We start from the raw sequence: 16,557 nt of genomic DNA on the forward strand, positions 1-16,557 counted from the left end.
TGTTGTCCAGAGAAAGAGAACCAGTAGGGTGTACGTACGTACGTGTGTGTATAAAAGCTACATATATAAAAGGAGAGACAGCTAGATAGACAGAGATGGAGAGGGAGAAGACCGTGGAGGCTGGAAGCCTGCAATCTGTGGGACAGGCCGGCAGGTTGGAGACCCAGAAAAGAGCTGATTTGCAGGCGGAGTCAGAATCCACAGGGCACAGTTACAGTGGAAATAAAGATGGGAAGTAGCATTTCTTGTGAAGCCACTGTGTGCCGAGCCCCCAGGGCAGGGCACCCTGGAAGCCCAGCTCCGATACGGTTCATCCTACCGCTTGGCCCTGGAGCGGGTGGTGGGCTTGTCCAAGCCTCCATCCTCAACCTCAGGGTCTTCTGAGGGGAAGATGGAGGGAGGAGCCTGCAGAGCTCAGGGTACAGTGCATGACACAGGGGGCAACCGGCTGTCCTGTCCTCCCTTTACATTGTTTTAAGCTTCCCAGAACCTATAGAATAAATAGCATCACAGCCTCACTAAAAGCATGACCCTCAAAGCCCTCAGAGGAGAATGCACCCCGGCAACCAGTGATGACCGTCCTCACTTCAGACCCAGGCTGGTCACAGGGATACCATTGACCACAGAGACAGGACGGACTCGTCACCAGCGGGTCAGTAACCAGCTGCCGCCCAGACAGGACCCTCGGGGAATCACCGTGTTTGCATCAGAACAGGAAGCGAGTCAGCAGGACTTCTGCCTGATATCTGCCACCTCATGGAAGGGTACTTCCCAAACCAGCCTCCAGGGAGAAATGTGGCTGTCTGGGAATATCAGGGACTTTAAGACTCATGAGAAGGGCCTCATCTTGGTCTTTGCAACAACAAAAATTAATCCATAAGTTACACTGGCCTTTAGTGAGCACCCTTTCGTGCTGGCCTCGTGCTGGGTGGTGAGGATGCCTGGATGCAAATGAAAACGGAAGCTTCAAGGACACGCTGCTGTTCTCCATCCAGAAGAAACCTGAACTGGGGTCGGTCATTTTCTGGTAAGACTTGAGGAAAGAGTAAGTGTAAGTGGCCAATTTTGTGTCAGACTTGCACTATTCTATACGATAAATACAGTTTCCCCTTCCCATCGTTGCTACCTGTCCGGCTGGTTTCCTCCACACTCGTGGGACACAGTTTCAGTGCAGCCCTGGGAATGGACGTGAGTGACCAGTGGCCGGCTTTGTCCCAGCAGAGCACAGGTGTTACAGAAACAGGTATGAGCCAACCCTGGGTTTAGGTGAATTTCATTGATTCCGGGATGGGAAACTAACAAGACTATTAAGAATCAGATGGGTGTCAGCAGTGGGTTTCCCAAAGTAATAGTGCTGGGTTCTGCACATATGTACCAAACAGGTATTGGACCGGGTCTGGGGTAACTAGAAATGATGTCAAAGAACAGAGAAGCTTTGCTAAGCAAGGGAAACAAGACAGGTATTGATCTAAAGCAGACGGAGGAGTGTCATTTTTTCAGCTGATTACAGCTAATTGGGAAGTCCCGGAGGAGGCTCGAGCCCCCGGCACTGGGCACCAGGCAGGGTGCATGTTTCTGAGAGAACTCAGGACTGCAAAGATCCGTGTGGCTGAAAGAGTGGGTGCAGAGGAAGCGTATGCATCAGTCAATACTTGAACATGTGAGTCAAGACAGAGAATTGTGTTTGCTCAGGATTGCGGGTGCAGTGGGTTGAAGTGTGTCCCCAAAAAAAGCATGTTGATGTCTCAACCCCAGTTCTTATGAATGTGAGTTTATTTGGAATAGGGTTTTTGCAAATAATCGAGTGAAGCTGAGATCCTTTTGGGTTCCTAGGGCCCTAAATCCAATGTCTGAGTCTTTATTAGAAGCAGGAAATTTGGAGACATACACGTGACGGTGTGATGAGGGAGGGAGGTGTTGCAGCCACGCCGCCACAAGGCAAAGGATGTCGGGAGCCCTGGAAGCTGGAGAGCCTGGAGGATCCTCCCCTAGAAACTTGGAGGGAGGCAGCCCCATCAGTGCCTTGATCTCAGACTTCTGGCCTACGGAGCTGCAAGAGAAAAGACGTCTGTGGGGTGAAGCCCCTTGGTTTGCGGTAATGTATCACGACGTCCTGCACGGAGTGCGTGAAGGGAGCTCCACCATCAGCCTGTTTCTTCAGAAGGCGCCAGGCTGTTTCCTGTTTCTTTTAAAGGATCGATGCACCCATTTCACAGGATCAGTGCAGAGGCAGCACCCCTTCCAACGGCCAGCAAGTAACTTGACTCCGTGTCCCCTTGGGCGAGATTCACATCAGAACATCAGGACTAGAGGCCGATCGGACTCATCTGTGTCCTTGACCTCACACCACATGACCTAACAAACACGTATCCATGTGGGATCACGGCAGCTTCTTGCAGCGATACCCTTGCAGGTTTAAGTACTAAATGAGAGTCCTTCGACCTCCGCGTTGGACCCCTCTCGGGGAAACCTGCCACCAAATGGTGACTCTCAAGAAATATGGGCCATTGCACCATTCCCATTTAAGACAGAAAAGAAAAAAGAAGAAAAAGGAAAGAAACAGAAGCAATCTGGTATGAAGGGAAGCCGCTGGGCGGATATTTTCCGTGGGAGACAACCGCCTACCCACCTCCCCTTTACAGCGTCCGGGCTGCGTGGCTTGACGATGATGTGGTGCTCCCGGTCGCTCCCCCTCACCCGCTGGGAATGAGTGATGGCACGGGACGGCCGTCACACACAGCTGAGCCTGTGGCGGGAGCTTGGCTGGCCTGGCCCTTGGAATAAAAATGAAAAAAAAAAAACAACTGTTTTTAAAATAATGGAGCTCCCTGGGAAAAATATACTTCATGATTCGCTTTGTGGGAAGTATTTATTTCTGTCTGTTAGTGAAAGGGGTTTATCACGCCTGGTGCCTTTCTCCACACCAAAACCAAAACCTTGAAATCTATACGGAGGAAAAAACTCACTGAAATAGAGGTGCCTACATATATGCATTTATAAACAGACGCGTGTACACAGACACATGTACACACACACAAATGCCTACACACACACGTACATACGCCACATACACACACACACACAGAGATATACATACACAGAGGTACACACATATACTTACACACATACACACATAAATACACACATATGCACATACTCATACACACATACACATAAACATACATGTACGTACACCTGCATATACACACATATATACACAGATGTACATACACGTGCATATACGTACACACATATACATGCACACACGCACGTGATTGCTCGGATGTTTGTGCGTGTTTATAGGCTTATTGCCCGGCTCCTTTCTGGAGCAGGGAGTGTGAACTGACTCTGGGTACCAGCAGCACCCCCAGGGATTTGAAGCCATGAACTCTAAACAGACCTGAGCTTATTCTAATGTCAACCTTTGCTCCCAAGCCCCTTCAGGGACCAGGAAGGGAAGCAGGATGGAGCCAGAGGGTGGGGCACATGCGGCTCGGGCGGGCAGCGGCCCTGCTTGGCGAGTCAGGAGCGCAGGTGGGGAGAGGGGATGGAGTTGCCTTCGCTGGCTGTCGACTGGACCAGGCGTTATGGGGGTCTTGTCCCACTTCTGCACGTGAAGAATCTGAGGTCCCCGAGGGTAAGGATGCCACCGAGGCGCACAGGGCCACAGGCGTGAGGAAAGCAGACCAGCAGCGGACACTGGCTGTGGAGTGACCGCCAGCTGCCAGCTTGGCCGCACACCCTGCGGCCGAGGGCAGGGTGGGGCGCAGAGTGGCGGCCAGGCTGCGGAGCTCAGCTCCAGCCCCTCCTAGTGAAGGGCACTGGCCAGCGTCCCCTCCTGTCGGCCCAGAGGTGACGCTCACACCCAACTCCTACGGCTGTCGTACTAAGTACCACCAAGTGTGTGTGCGTCACGGGCACAGAAGCCAGCCCTGGGTCCCAGCCTGGGCCAGACTCCTGTTATCACCACAAAGAAGGCGGCTGGGGCCCTGTGACATCTTCACAAGAGGCATGTGTGTGTGTGTGTATGTGTGTGTATGAGAGAGACAGACAGACAGAGAAGACAGACAGACAGAGAGCTCACAGCTGGGAGGAGGGGTGGGGCCGGCCTCCTCCTGAGACAGTCTTATCTGGTTGGAATCTCCTTCCTCCCCTCCCCCCCAGGGAGAGAAGGAGGGAGCCCTTGGAAACACATGCTTATCTCCTCAAATACCTTGTTTTGTGTTCGAGACGAGAGCGTCTCCGAAGTGACGCACAGCCATTCTGATGTCAGATCTACGTGACGCGGTGTCACGCCAACACCGATCCAGCCAAGTAAACAGGCGTCCCTTGGCACCTGGGCCACCTGCAGGGCGAGGCCAGTGGCCAGGGAGGGCTGGCCCATCACATGCTTATTTTCTGTTCACCTCTCAGCTGACATCAGGGCACGTTACTCCCCACAGAGCTCTGCGGACTAAACGTCTGTCCGCCTCATGTGGACCACAAAGCGAGTCCCAGAGCTGAGAGTGTGCAGAGCTGAGAAATTCACATTGAATTCTAAGGACAGAGATCTCACCCTGCACCCTATTATTTTTTGAGTATAACAGAATTATTCCAACCCGGCACACTTAGCCTCATTGGCAAAATTTTAAAACGTGTCGTTTGGACTTGGGGTCGAGAAGATGGCGTGAGCACAGGCATTTACTCCCTTCCCTCCGGAAACCCGTATTAAATTGGTCGAAAGCACATAAAAGTGCATTTCAAGCTCCCTCAGAGAGAACAGGAGACCTGGGTGTTGAAAAGAGTCCCCAGGAGCTCAGGAAGCGGGGCATGGGTGGAGGACACAGGGGCGCAAGCAGGGCGGCAGCAGGCGGGGAGCCACCCGAGCTCCGGAGTGGCCCCGGCTCCCAAGGAGGAGGGAGACGCAATGTCTGCAGGTGGAGTTTCTCTCTGACATCCCATCCCCTTCTCACACCCAGCGCAGCAGCTCTGCACACACCCAGCCCCTTTCCGTTGTGCTCAGTTATCAGCTCAAGGTCACCGCTCAGAAGACCGGCAGTCCTGCTTCTTTGGAGCTGCTCCGGGTCCCCGTGGGCCCATAGCCAGGGGTCTGCTTCCACCTGGAGGCTCCTGGGGAGTCGGCTTCCCGGCTGATGCAGGCTGTCAGCAGGATACGCGTTGTGGGTGTAGGACTGGGGGTTCTGTTTCCTTGCCGCCTGTCTCTGGGGGTCACTCTCACCTGTGCCCCTGGTGCGTGGCCCCCTTACTCCTGAAATCTGGTGACAGCAGGTGAGTCCTGCTGAAACCAAGCACCTCTCCTGCCTCCCCCTCCCCCTCGCCTGGCTGACCCCTCCACCCCCTGCCACTTGTAAGGGCCCAGGGGACTCCATTGGGCCCCCCACCCCGGCTCATCCAGACAGCTCAGCATCTGGAAGTCCAGATCCCTAGTCACACCTCTGCATCCCTTTGCACATAACGCCACTCCTCCCAGCTCCAAGATTAGTGGGGACACTATAGTAGGTCCCAGGATTAACAGGAATACTATCCCAGGCTCCAGGATTCGCAGGAAGAGCTCTAAGGGGCCTCACACACCCACTCAGTAGCCAGGCATCTACTCCCCAGGGGAAAAAACCTTCAAATAAATTGAACACACTCTGTCTGGAGATGCACTTCCGGCATCTAGAAGTTCTAAAGCATGGAAGCGAAGATTCCCAGTGGGGACGCCCGTGCATGTACGTAGAGCCCTCAGCCCGCTTTTCTACTTGCTCTGTGCTCTTAATGAATAGGCAGGAAAGCATTACCACGTATTTGTAGAGGAAAGAAAATAATCAGAGAGTAGTGGGAATAACTCCTCCAGCTGATGTATGTGTACCCCTATTTGGAAAGGGACTGTGACGTGTTGGCCCTCCATGTGGGTGTTCAAAGAAACAAGTAATCAAAATATTTCGAAATTCAGTACAAGAATAGAGTCCAAGAGCTCCTCAAGAAAAAGAGAAAATGGTCTCTACAAAGGAATGAATCAGACCATCATTCAATTTCTCTTCATAAACAAAATCTTAGGTAACTGCTTTCAAAATTCTAGAAGAGACGTGCTTTCAACCGAGAGCCTCATACCCAGCTGAACTATCCATCCAGGGTAAGGCGACTCCTCAGGAGGACATCCAGGAGTGCACACCTTCCCGCTCCAGGAAAACAGGGCAATGGAGAAAGGACACCCAGGAGTGCACACCTTCCCGCTCCAGGAAAACGGGGCAATGGAGAAAGGACACCCAGGAGTGCACACCTTCCCGCTCCAGGAAAACAGGGCAATGGAGAAAGGACATCCAGGGGTGCACACCTTCCCGCTCCAGGAAAACAGGGCAATGGAGAAAGGACACCCAGGAGTGCACACCTTCCTGCTCCAGGAAAACAGGGCAATGGAGAAAGGACACCCAGGAGTGCACACCTTCCCGCTCCAGGAAAACAGGGCAATGGAGAAAGGACACCCAGGAGTGCACACCTTCCCGCTCCAGGAAAACAGGGCAATGGAGAAAGGACATCCAGGGGTGCACACCTTCCCGCTCCAGGAAAACAGGGCAATGGAGAAAGGACACCCAGGAGTGCACACCTTCCCGCTCCAGGAAAACAGGGCAACAGAGAAGGGACATCCAGGAGTGCACACCTTCCCGCTCCAGGAAAACAGGGCAACAGAGAAACAAAGAGGAAAACTCTGTAAGGCGACTCCTCAGGAGGACATCCAGGAGTGTACACCTTCCCGCTCCAGGAAAACAGGGCAACGGATAAACAAAGAAGAACACTCAGACGGTCGCTAAGGATGGATCTGGCCCAGGATGGCATCGTCACAGGCCCAGAGAACGGGCCGGATCAGGGCAGGGGCCAGAGCCTTTGAGGAGAACCTTGAACAACAGAGGTGTGCTCAGAGGAGCGGGGGATGCCGATGGAGACTTTGGAAAGAAAGAGGGAGAGGGGAAAGAGGCTCACGTGACAGTACAAAGTGAATTCAAAAGAAGGAAGGCAATTAGGTAGAGAGCCCATTGCTCTGGGGGTCCCAGGCCAAGGGTGGTCTGTGCACGGGTAACCAGAGCAGACACGTGACCAGAGCAGCTGCAACTCCAGGAAACCCACCGAGCTGGGGTGGGTGCCGCCTCACGCTGCCCAGAGCGGCACTGCACATCCACAGCATGAAAGCTTTCCACCGATTTCAACCTTTAGAACCCATCTATCAACAAAGATTAGAAACTTCAAATGCAGTCAGAGGGAAAAGCGTAAATGAATGTTGTCAACCCTTACAACTTAAAGGTAAACTAACAGAGGATAGAAGTTAGGGAGCAGAAGTAGGGATGGATGACAGAGAAGAACAAGGGTTCTGAGACCCCTTTCTTATGAAGTAGGCAGTCCATCACTGAGAAAACAGGAAATGGACGAAGACACGCATTCCACAGGGTTACAAAGGAAGTGCTGTAACCACGGTGGGAAGGTCATAGCAGAAAAACCATCCCCAACGTCAAAAAGGGCAAATCAACCAGTAATTCCATACGTCATATATTAAAATCTTAACGTAAGCTTCAGAGTGGCTCCTTCGGGAGCAGACGAGGCATAGAAGGAGTTGGGGCTCTTTTTCTCATTATGTCCTTCCCTTACTATTTAATCTACCAAGCCATGTACAGACATTGCTTCAACACGATTAAACAATATACACATTTTTAAATGCATGAAACTTTTATTTTGAAGCCACACTAATTTTTACAATGGAAGTAAGTCAGCAGACTGTTTTAAATTGGAAGCCACTTTTAATCCCATCTTCAAAATCTAAATCATTTAAACAAATCAAAAATATGAAACACTGCTTTTTCTTTTTTTGGTGCCAGTTGAAATTCTTTCTCTCCCCTTCTCCGTCTCTCTCTCAACACACACACACAAACTTTTTTAATTAAAAAAATCAGTAGGTCATTATCCACACGAATTCAATGAGAAAATGTAAAACTGACAGTTACTGTCACCCGAGGCAAAATGATATAGACCCACATTTGCAGATCTGCTTAACTTAACATATCAATATTAGTGTCAAATGGAAGTAAGGGCAGATAATTTTAGAGAGTTTTTATTACATGACATTCAAAATCATACGCTGTGTTCTGCAACACTCAAAGAAAGATAAAAATGAAAAATGAAGTTAATGAAAATTTATTGCCTGACTGAAGACTGCAGAATCAGGCACTTTACATGAAAATAAAATCTTTTTAGAACACTAAAGCTTACAGAAAATAATAATCTAAGAGTGAATCGTCCTAATGGAACCCTCTGCATCTCATGTCCGCAAATAGTCTTCCCAGCTGAATCAGAACTCTTTATTTTTATCATCACACATGATTTATAAATACAGATTTCTGAAGAGCTAGCATGATGGCTGTGGTGGAGGCAGGTGGGGACTGCCTACAAGCTGGACTCAAATGTCCGTTTGCACATCATTGCCGGAACGAGACGTCTGCGTCACCTTCGGCAACAGGTCCAGAGTCTAATCACGTATGTGTGGGTTCATGCAGGTGTCACGGCAGAAGCGAGCTTTCTGGTTGCTCTTGTTGTAACCGGAATTCACCCTTGTGTCAACAGCCTGCCACTTTCATGGCTGTCCGTGCACTGCTCTCCTTAAAGACGACATGCAGAGCATTAAAGCTCTAAGGATTTATTTTACCCTTCGTTGAAATTTGAACTCAAGGTGTGAACCTGCAACACGTCCTTCAACACAGCGTAAGCAGTGTGGTGATCTTGGAGGGCTCGTGATACACAACACGCGCTCACAGGACGTCTGTGCCTTTCTAGAACCGTCTACCTTGGACTCTTCAGTGGCCCCCGAATCAGTCTCTCTGGCAGTCTTAATATTAGCATCAGCTTCTGAAAAGAAGCCCTTTTCATCTCAAACCCTTAATTTTCAGAGACTGTTTCCCTGGCTCACAGAATGCGTTCCGTGGTCCCTGGCTGGGTGTTTGACTTCCCTTCGGTCTTATGTTTATCAGCCTAACCCGTCTTATTCAGAATGTGGACAGATGATTCCAAACAACGTCCAGGCTTCTGCACACAGCCCCTGCGATGCTGTTTTTGTGATTCCTGCCCTTCGATGACAACAAAACGAGGTCCCATTCTAAGTGCTCACCTTTGATGGATGGATGGTCCCCTTCCTGCCCTGCTGTCCTCATGACCAGAGTTTCGCCCACCTTGTCACGGTGCCGACAATTGCCTCCTGAACTCAGGGGGTCGGCCTCACACACACTCACGGCAGCCCCGGGCATCCTCTGAGGCCCAGGCCCTGGGGCACGTAGCCCTGCATTGGGCAGGGCTGGTGTGTGACTTCAGGCTGGAGCCTCAGAGGGCGGAGGTCCCCGTCCCTGTAGCCGCCGTATTCCCGAACACAGCAGACCTTGCCTTTTGTGGGAGAGTGGGGCGATGGACGCGGGCGGTTAGGAGACCCCGTGGGCCGTGGTCTGCAGATGTGGAGGAGGAAGGACCAGAAACAGGAGGGTTAGCACGTGAACCGGGACGCGGCCGGGAGACGCCCAGGCTCACACACACGCGCGTGCACACACACGCGCACACACGCTCACACGCTGCGTAGCTCCCAGGGATGTGCTCCCGCCTCTGCTTTTCCTCACACTGAGACTTTTAAGAGGAATTGGCTTCATCCTCTCTCTTCTCGCTCTCACTCCAGTGTCTCTGGATGTGGTGCCCCTTAGTTTTACTCAGTTTTATGGATGTATAAGTTGCGTGCAATAAGACCATAAAAGCACGAATTTAAAGCATAGAATCCGATGATTTCTGACAAGTGGAAAGGGCTATGCAGCCCTCCCTCCCAAGCAGAGAAAATGTCCACCCCTCCCCCCAAACCCCCTCGATCCTGGGGTCCTCACTGCCTAGGCCGAAGCTTTGTCTTTACTGGAATTTCATGATAAGTAATCTTTCTGGCCTCTTTCACTAAACATGATGCATGCTGTTGCATATGTCAGGGATTTTCTTTCCTCTTTGTTGCCAAATAGTATTCCATGGTATGGGTATACCAAACTTTGCTCATCAGTTTTCTAGTTGACACACTCGTTGTTTGATGACTATTTGGGCTTTGTGGCCAAATATGTTTATTTCTTTGGGGTAAATACCTAAGAATGGCATTTCTGTATCATGTGAAAGTATCTATTTCAGTTAATAACAAGCCATCTTCCCAAACGGAGACACCATCTTGCACCCTCACCAGCAGTGCGAGAGCAGTGGTGGCCCCGTGTTCTCACCAGCGCTTGGTAGGGTCAGTCTTTTGTACTCACCATTCTGGAGGCTGTGTGGTGGTGTCCTTGTGGTTTTGATTTGCCTTCCCCTGATATCTCGTGATGCTAAACATCTTTTCATGTACTTCTATCACGTTGTTGCTTATGTTACATTGTTTACTCGTGCTTTCATTGGCTTTTTGGTTTTGTTCTTTTATAATTCTAGGTCCAAGTGCTTTTTCAGATCCATTTTTGAAAAACATTTTCTCCTAGACTTCAAATTGCCTTTTGGTTTTCTTAACTGTTTTTTTTTTTAAAAGTTTTTAATTTGGATAAAATCCAATTTCTTTTTTTCTTTCATAATTTGTGAATTGTGTGCCTTATTTAAGAAAGTTGTGTCTAATCTTTGCTTAAAGTTTTTAAGATTTTCTCCTAATTTTTTCTAGAACTTTACATTTTTAGCTTTAATATTAGGTTCTGGACCCATTGTGAGCATTTTCAGTATACTTTTGTATAATATGAGGTAAGGATCAAATATGTAATATATAGTATACATAATATATTACACACATATTGTATACAAAAAATATATGTTACATTTATATTATATGTAATGTATATTACCTATTAGTATATATTTTTATAAAGATAACCAATTGCTGCAGTACCATTTGACCAAAAGAGCATCCTTTTCTCATTAAATTGACTGGGTACCTTTGGCAAAGATCAGTTGGTCCTACACATGTCAGTTTATTCTGTACTATTCTGTTCCAAGGATCTGAATTTCTTTCTCTATGCAGTGCAATACTATCTTGATTATGGTAGTTTTACAACACATCTTGAAATCAGGTAGTATCAAAGTTCTCCAACTTTGTTGGTCTTTTTTAAAAAATGGTTTGGTTGGTTATTCTAGGTCCCTTGCATTTTCATATAAATTTAAGAATAAGCTTTTCGATTTTTACCAAAAACAAAACAAAACAAAACAAAACGCTTAGGATTTTTTCCTGGGTTCCTCCAGGAAAAAAGAAAATAACTTAGTATTTGTGAGTATCCGAAGGTAGTAGAGGATTTCAGTTTTTATCTTTCTGCAAACATCATCATCATTCCGCCCTTCATCCTGGCAGACAGCAGGTGAGGACAGCTCTCTGCCCCCAGAAGTTTCCGCTCTCTTCTGTGCTGTGGTTCAGCTCTGGGCTGAACGTCTTAGTTCAAAGTATGAAAGCTTTCTCTTCTCTGCAGCTGCTTTTCAAAGCTTCTGCACTTTGATTACAATACAGGTAAATGCATGTTTCTTCTGATAGGTCCTGTTTGGAATTCACTGGGCCTCTCAAATCTGAGGATTGGTGTCTTTCATTAATTCAGGGAAATTTTAGCTGTGTCTCTCGGATTATTGCCTCTCTCTCGTTTTCTCTGTATTCTCCTCCTGGAATTTTCATCAGGCATGTATTTAACTTTCTCACTCTATGCTAGTCCCTGTTTTTAAATCTGTCTTGCATATTCTCTATTTTTTTAAAATTTCTTTTTCCCTTTCTGTTGCTTTCAGCTCCATCTTCCAGCTCACTTCTCTCTTCAGATTTGGTTACTTGCTCTTTAATTGCTCATTCATTTAATCCACGAATGAGTTTCTAATTTAAATTCTATCTTATGAGTTTTATCTGATTTTTTTTCAAAACTGCTTTGTCCATTTCATCAGCCTCTCGTTGCTTCTTTTTTTTTTAGGACTCAATTTTTTTTTTTTAAACGTACTAACCACACTCACTTTGTAGTCTGTACTTGATAATTCCAATACCTGTGTTCTTGCTGGGTCTTCACCTTCACGGTTCTGCTGGCTGTTGCCCACAGTGCCGAGTTCTACGGTGCAGAGTGACTTTGGTTCTGGATCCGTGTTTCTCAGAACTACTTCTGTGCAAAGTTACGGAAGCCTCAGTCCAAGTTTATTCCCCGAGAAAATGTCCACTTCTTCTCACTACCACACCAAGACAATTAAAAACAAAATTTTTAGCTTGAAATTTGTCCCACAGTTCTGTGGATTTTATCCCAGACCCCAGTGGGGCCACCCCGCTCAGCAGCGGCAGAGTTTTCCCCGCACAGCCTCCGCGTGGTTCAACATCCAACCCTGCGGGCAGGGAATCAAGGTCTCTCATCCCTGTGGATTTCCTCTTTCTTCTCATTTCTGGCCTCTGAGGATTTCCCTTTTCTGATCCCCCAACCATGCATTTAAAAAGACTGTTAAGATCTGGAGTTTTTAGCAGTAACGTAGCAGGGCTACCATGCTGCCAGCCCTGCCTCGACTTCAGTCACCATTGCATGTTTGAACTTCTGTACCAGAAAGTGGCTTCTTTCCCGCATCCCCCCACCGCCCTGCTGACAACAGGCCCGATCTTCCTACTCGTTCAAACAGTAAGAAGTCCAAGCGGCTGTACAACTTACACTGGTAAATAACAGCCTTTACTCGTTTGTGATGTTCTGGGTTCCTGTAAGGATTTATTAAAGGAAAGTGTTAGCTGTGAATAGAAGATTTTCAAAACCTCACCCCTCCTGTGGAACTGCCGACCTCAAAATGTATTTTGGGAACTGGATGACTTCAAGATCATTGTTAATCCTCTTCCTGCACAGAGAAGACAATGTAGCTTAAAAAAAATTCCTGTGACTCCCATGTATAAACAAAACATTCAAGTTAATGCTGAAGAAATTCTGTTTGGTGGAGCAGAAGGTTCCAGTAAGGCAGAATTTAGATTCTATAACAAATCTGTCTGATAATCAAAACCTTAAAAACAAGTTTCTGTTTTGACGCTCTGTTGAGAAGACACGAGTTTGACGTCCCATCAGTGATGTCTGCACCTCAGCGCTTCCTTGGCATGTGGTGTGTTTGGCCACAGCGTATGGATGTGTGTGGAGCAAGGGTCCCCTTGCAGAAGGAGCCCAGGCCGTGTGGGCTGCAGGGGGCAGGGCGGCGGGCAGGCTGGGGACCCGAGACCGAGGAGACGTCGCTGACGCAACAGGCTGACGCGAGTGTAGAGGGGGCACACCTCTGATTTAACTAATCAAACCTCAACAGAGAGAAACCGCTTGGCATCTGTGGGTACAGCCATGACAAGACAGGCCCCCGTCCTGATAGGACAGCTGCCGTGAGATCTTAGGGACATAGTTCCCCTGCTGGTTTCCAAGCGATGACATCTTGGCACTAATCACGTGAAGTAAACGATGACCTTTTAAAATTACCTGGATTCAAAAGCTATGATTATTGCTTACTGGAGAGTCATAAGGTTTATTTGGTTTATTTTGGGGGGGGGGTTCGTTTGATCATTTCTTATCTAATTAGCTGAACAATTGTGGGTACTATTGTGATATGAATTTTAATTTAAGGCTTAAACATCCACCTCTCAGCCTCTTTGATTCATTCACAGTAAATAATTAATAACTAGGGCTTCCCTAGTGGCACAATTGGTTAAGAGTCCACCTGCCGATGCAGGGGACACGGGTTCGTGCCCCGGTCTGGGAAGATCCCACATGCCGTGGAGCGGCTGGGCCCGTGAGCCATGGCTGCTGGGCCTGTGCGTCTGGAGCCTGTGCTCCGCAACGGGAGAGGCCACAACAGTGAGAGACCCACATACCACAAAAATAAATAAATAAATAAAAAATAATTAATAACTAGCCACACCTAATGGAAGCAAATAGTATTCACTGAGAGTGATTAATCCAGCTAATAATTTACAAAATAGTACACAACAACTGCATTCTCATCCTAAAAGGAGGGCAGATTTAACTGTTTTCAAGGTCAGTCTCAAAGTTAGTCTGACTCTCTTTCTAGTTGTGACAATTTATGTATTTCCAGCCTAAGGATGGGGTACTGGTAGGTGGCCATCAAATTTCTAAAATCTTGGAAATAAATTATCTTTGAGATGAATGGGTGTTGTTTTGGCTTATTTATTACTTATTATGTGTTTTTGGAAAGAAGTTATAGAAACAGATCTGACGCCGTGCTAGGTGTAGATCTTCATGTTTTCCTCTGAAGATTTCCGACGTTCTGCCTGTAGCTTCCGAGTCTACCAGCAATTTCCATGATGCTGTTCACCATTTGGGTGATGAAAGGGTGAGAGCACGAAGCCTGATTTTGGCACAGAGAGAGCACTGCTAGAATTTCACACCAGCTGATTCAAGTGTAACGGTGCCGGAATCTCGGCCAATGGCATCTTTGTGCCAATGAGGTCAGTGCAAAGCAGCGCAGAGGATTAGCAGGCTCTTTGGAACAGGAGAGGTCTGGCACGGCGCTTATTAAAATGTAGGAACCGAATTAGCTCTACCTACGACGTAGCTCTCATCCATCACATAATTCATCTCGGTTCTCTGTAATGTTAATGAGATATGAAAAGCCTTTTCTCTACTTGCAAGGTATCAGCATAGTAACATTAATGACACAGAATCAGCTCCAGTGAATGGGAGAGAAAGGGTTCACCTACACTATAATTTATAATTGGCCGACTCAGGGGACCTAAGTCTTTTTGCAAGAAAACTGGAGCAGTTCAAGCTTTCAGATATGTTCCTTTCAAGCTCCCATTGTCACGGAGAAGGTCTGAAAGAATCCGTTTGCATCTAATTCAGACTTCAGTATTCCAGTCTGAAAAGACTCAGAGAAGAAAAGAAAGAAGGAAGAAAAAAAAAAAAAAACCTCCAGCTTCTATAAGGCCCGCGTGTGACACTGGGATTTGTTGGCATAAAAATGCACTTGTGACAGACATCATTATATCATTGCAGGAAGGAAAAAGATGAATAGGTCCCCCAAATATTTCTGGCAAAGCTCCCAATTGATGCAGTGCACACCTCGTTCTCTGAATGTCTCCCGGCTTTCTGGGCTAATGCGGGGCTCAAGGGGGGGACCCGCTGGGTACCACTTTATTTTAAGCTCCCATCAATGGGTGCTTAACTACTACTAATTTAGAACAGTGGCCTGGGGAACTATATTTGTGAGTCACACACACATCAAACGATTCCATTGTGATTGGTTTTATTGCGATGACGCCAGGACAGTGGAGCTTTATTGAAGGAGCAGCGAGAAGTGGGCTGCGGGCTACGTGCTTGGCTCAGCTGGGCCGGTTATGGGAGCGAAGGGGTGCCCATGAGGTGTTTGAGCCGTTCCCGGGGACCCAGAACCAGACTGCCTTGACCCAAATGCCCAAATGTTGACCTGGATCGCTGAATTCTCTTTTTCCTACTAAGTTTAGGTTCCCAGGCTCCCAGTCAGCGATGGATGGCCCTGGGCCACATAAGTGGGATTCTGATCCGGTGTCTTCACTGCAGGTGGGCCTGGAGTCATTGTCTACCAGGGTCCCAGCCGTAGACACAGAACTCATTCCCCTGTGCCCACCGTCTCCAGGACGCCTGAGCTGCAGGACCGCTGTGCTGAGGCCTTGTCACTGTGCCCACCCCCCGTCCCACGAGTGCGCCCGACTTGGGCAAAGCCAGGTTCTATGCCTCCTCTTGTCCGCAGTCATCTGGCCCGTGCGGGTGAAGGGCCCCGCCACCACCCCGTGATACAGGGCAGGCCCTCCCTGTTGTCAAGCTCCCAGGGCGGGTGCAGACCCACCTTGACGCTCTTTGTGAGGACGGTGAAATAGCACACGGGAGTAGCTCAGTAGATGGAGTGTGACAAGCAAAGGATTTAGTACAGAATTCTTGGTGAAATGATTGCACCTTCAAATGCTCCTTCAAATGTTGGGATGAAGCCATCTCGTCTTTGCTTTGGGGGCTCTGAGGGATGTGGAGACGCTGAGCAGGAGGGAGGTCACCTGGAAAACTGTCGAAGCCACAAGAAGGCAGCCCCATGCGCGGGGCCAGGCTGCCGGCTGAGGGCGCTCCGGGCACCTCAGGCGCCTTCGCGTGATGGCTGGCCCTGGCGCTGTCCGTCTCCCAGCCCCTCTCCGCCCCTCGTCCAGCAGTAAACATTGCCATATTTCCTTCATATCCACTGGCTTCGCATGTCCCACCATGAGACCCTTGGCTTCTCGGGTTAATTTGGTGCAGAAGAGGAACCAGTCACCGGACGTAGGGTCAGCTGACATACAAGGACCCATGCGTGTCGGTATCCGTGACCACTTCTGTGTGTGTCCATCTGCGTCCACGGGCTTCACACCCGTGTCTGAAACTTGATCTGCCACCGCACCGTCACTCCAACATGGGGACCTGGCCCCAGCCACCCCCCAGCCCCGTATACCGTATGGCAGCACCAGAGTCGTCCCTGAGAGGGCCTGGAAGCGATGACACACCAGGTGCCAGACCTGGCTTTCTGATAGGATTATCCAGCAAAAGGCACCAGTGTTGTCGAGACGTGGCT

The sequence above is a fragment of the Globicephala melas genome, chromosome 13 (genome assembly GCF_963455315.2).
Source record: "Globicephala melas chromosome 13, mGloMel1.2, whole genome shotgun sequence".
NCBI lineage: Eukaryota > Metazoa > Chordata > Mammalia > Artiodactyla > Delphinidae > Globicephala > Globicephala melas.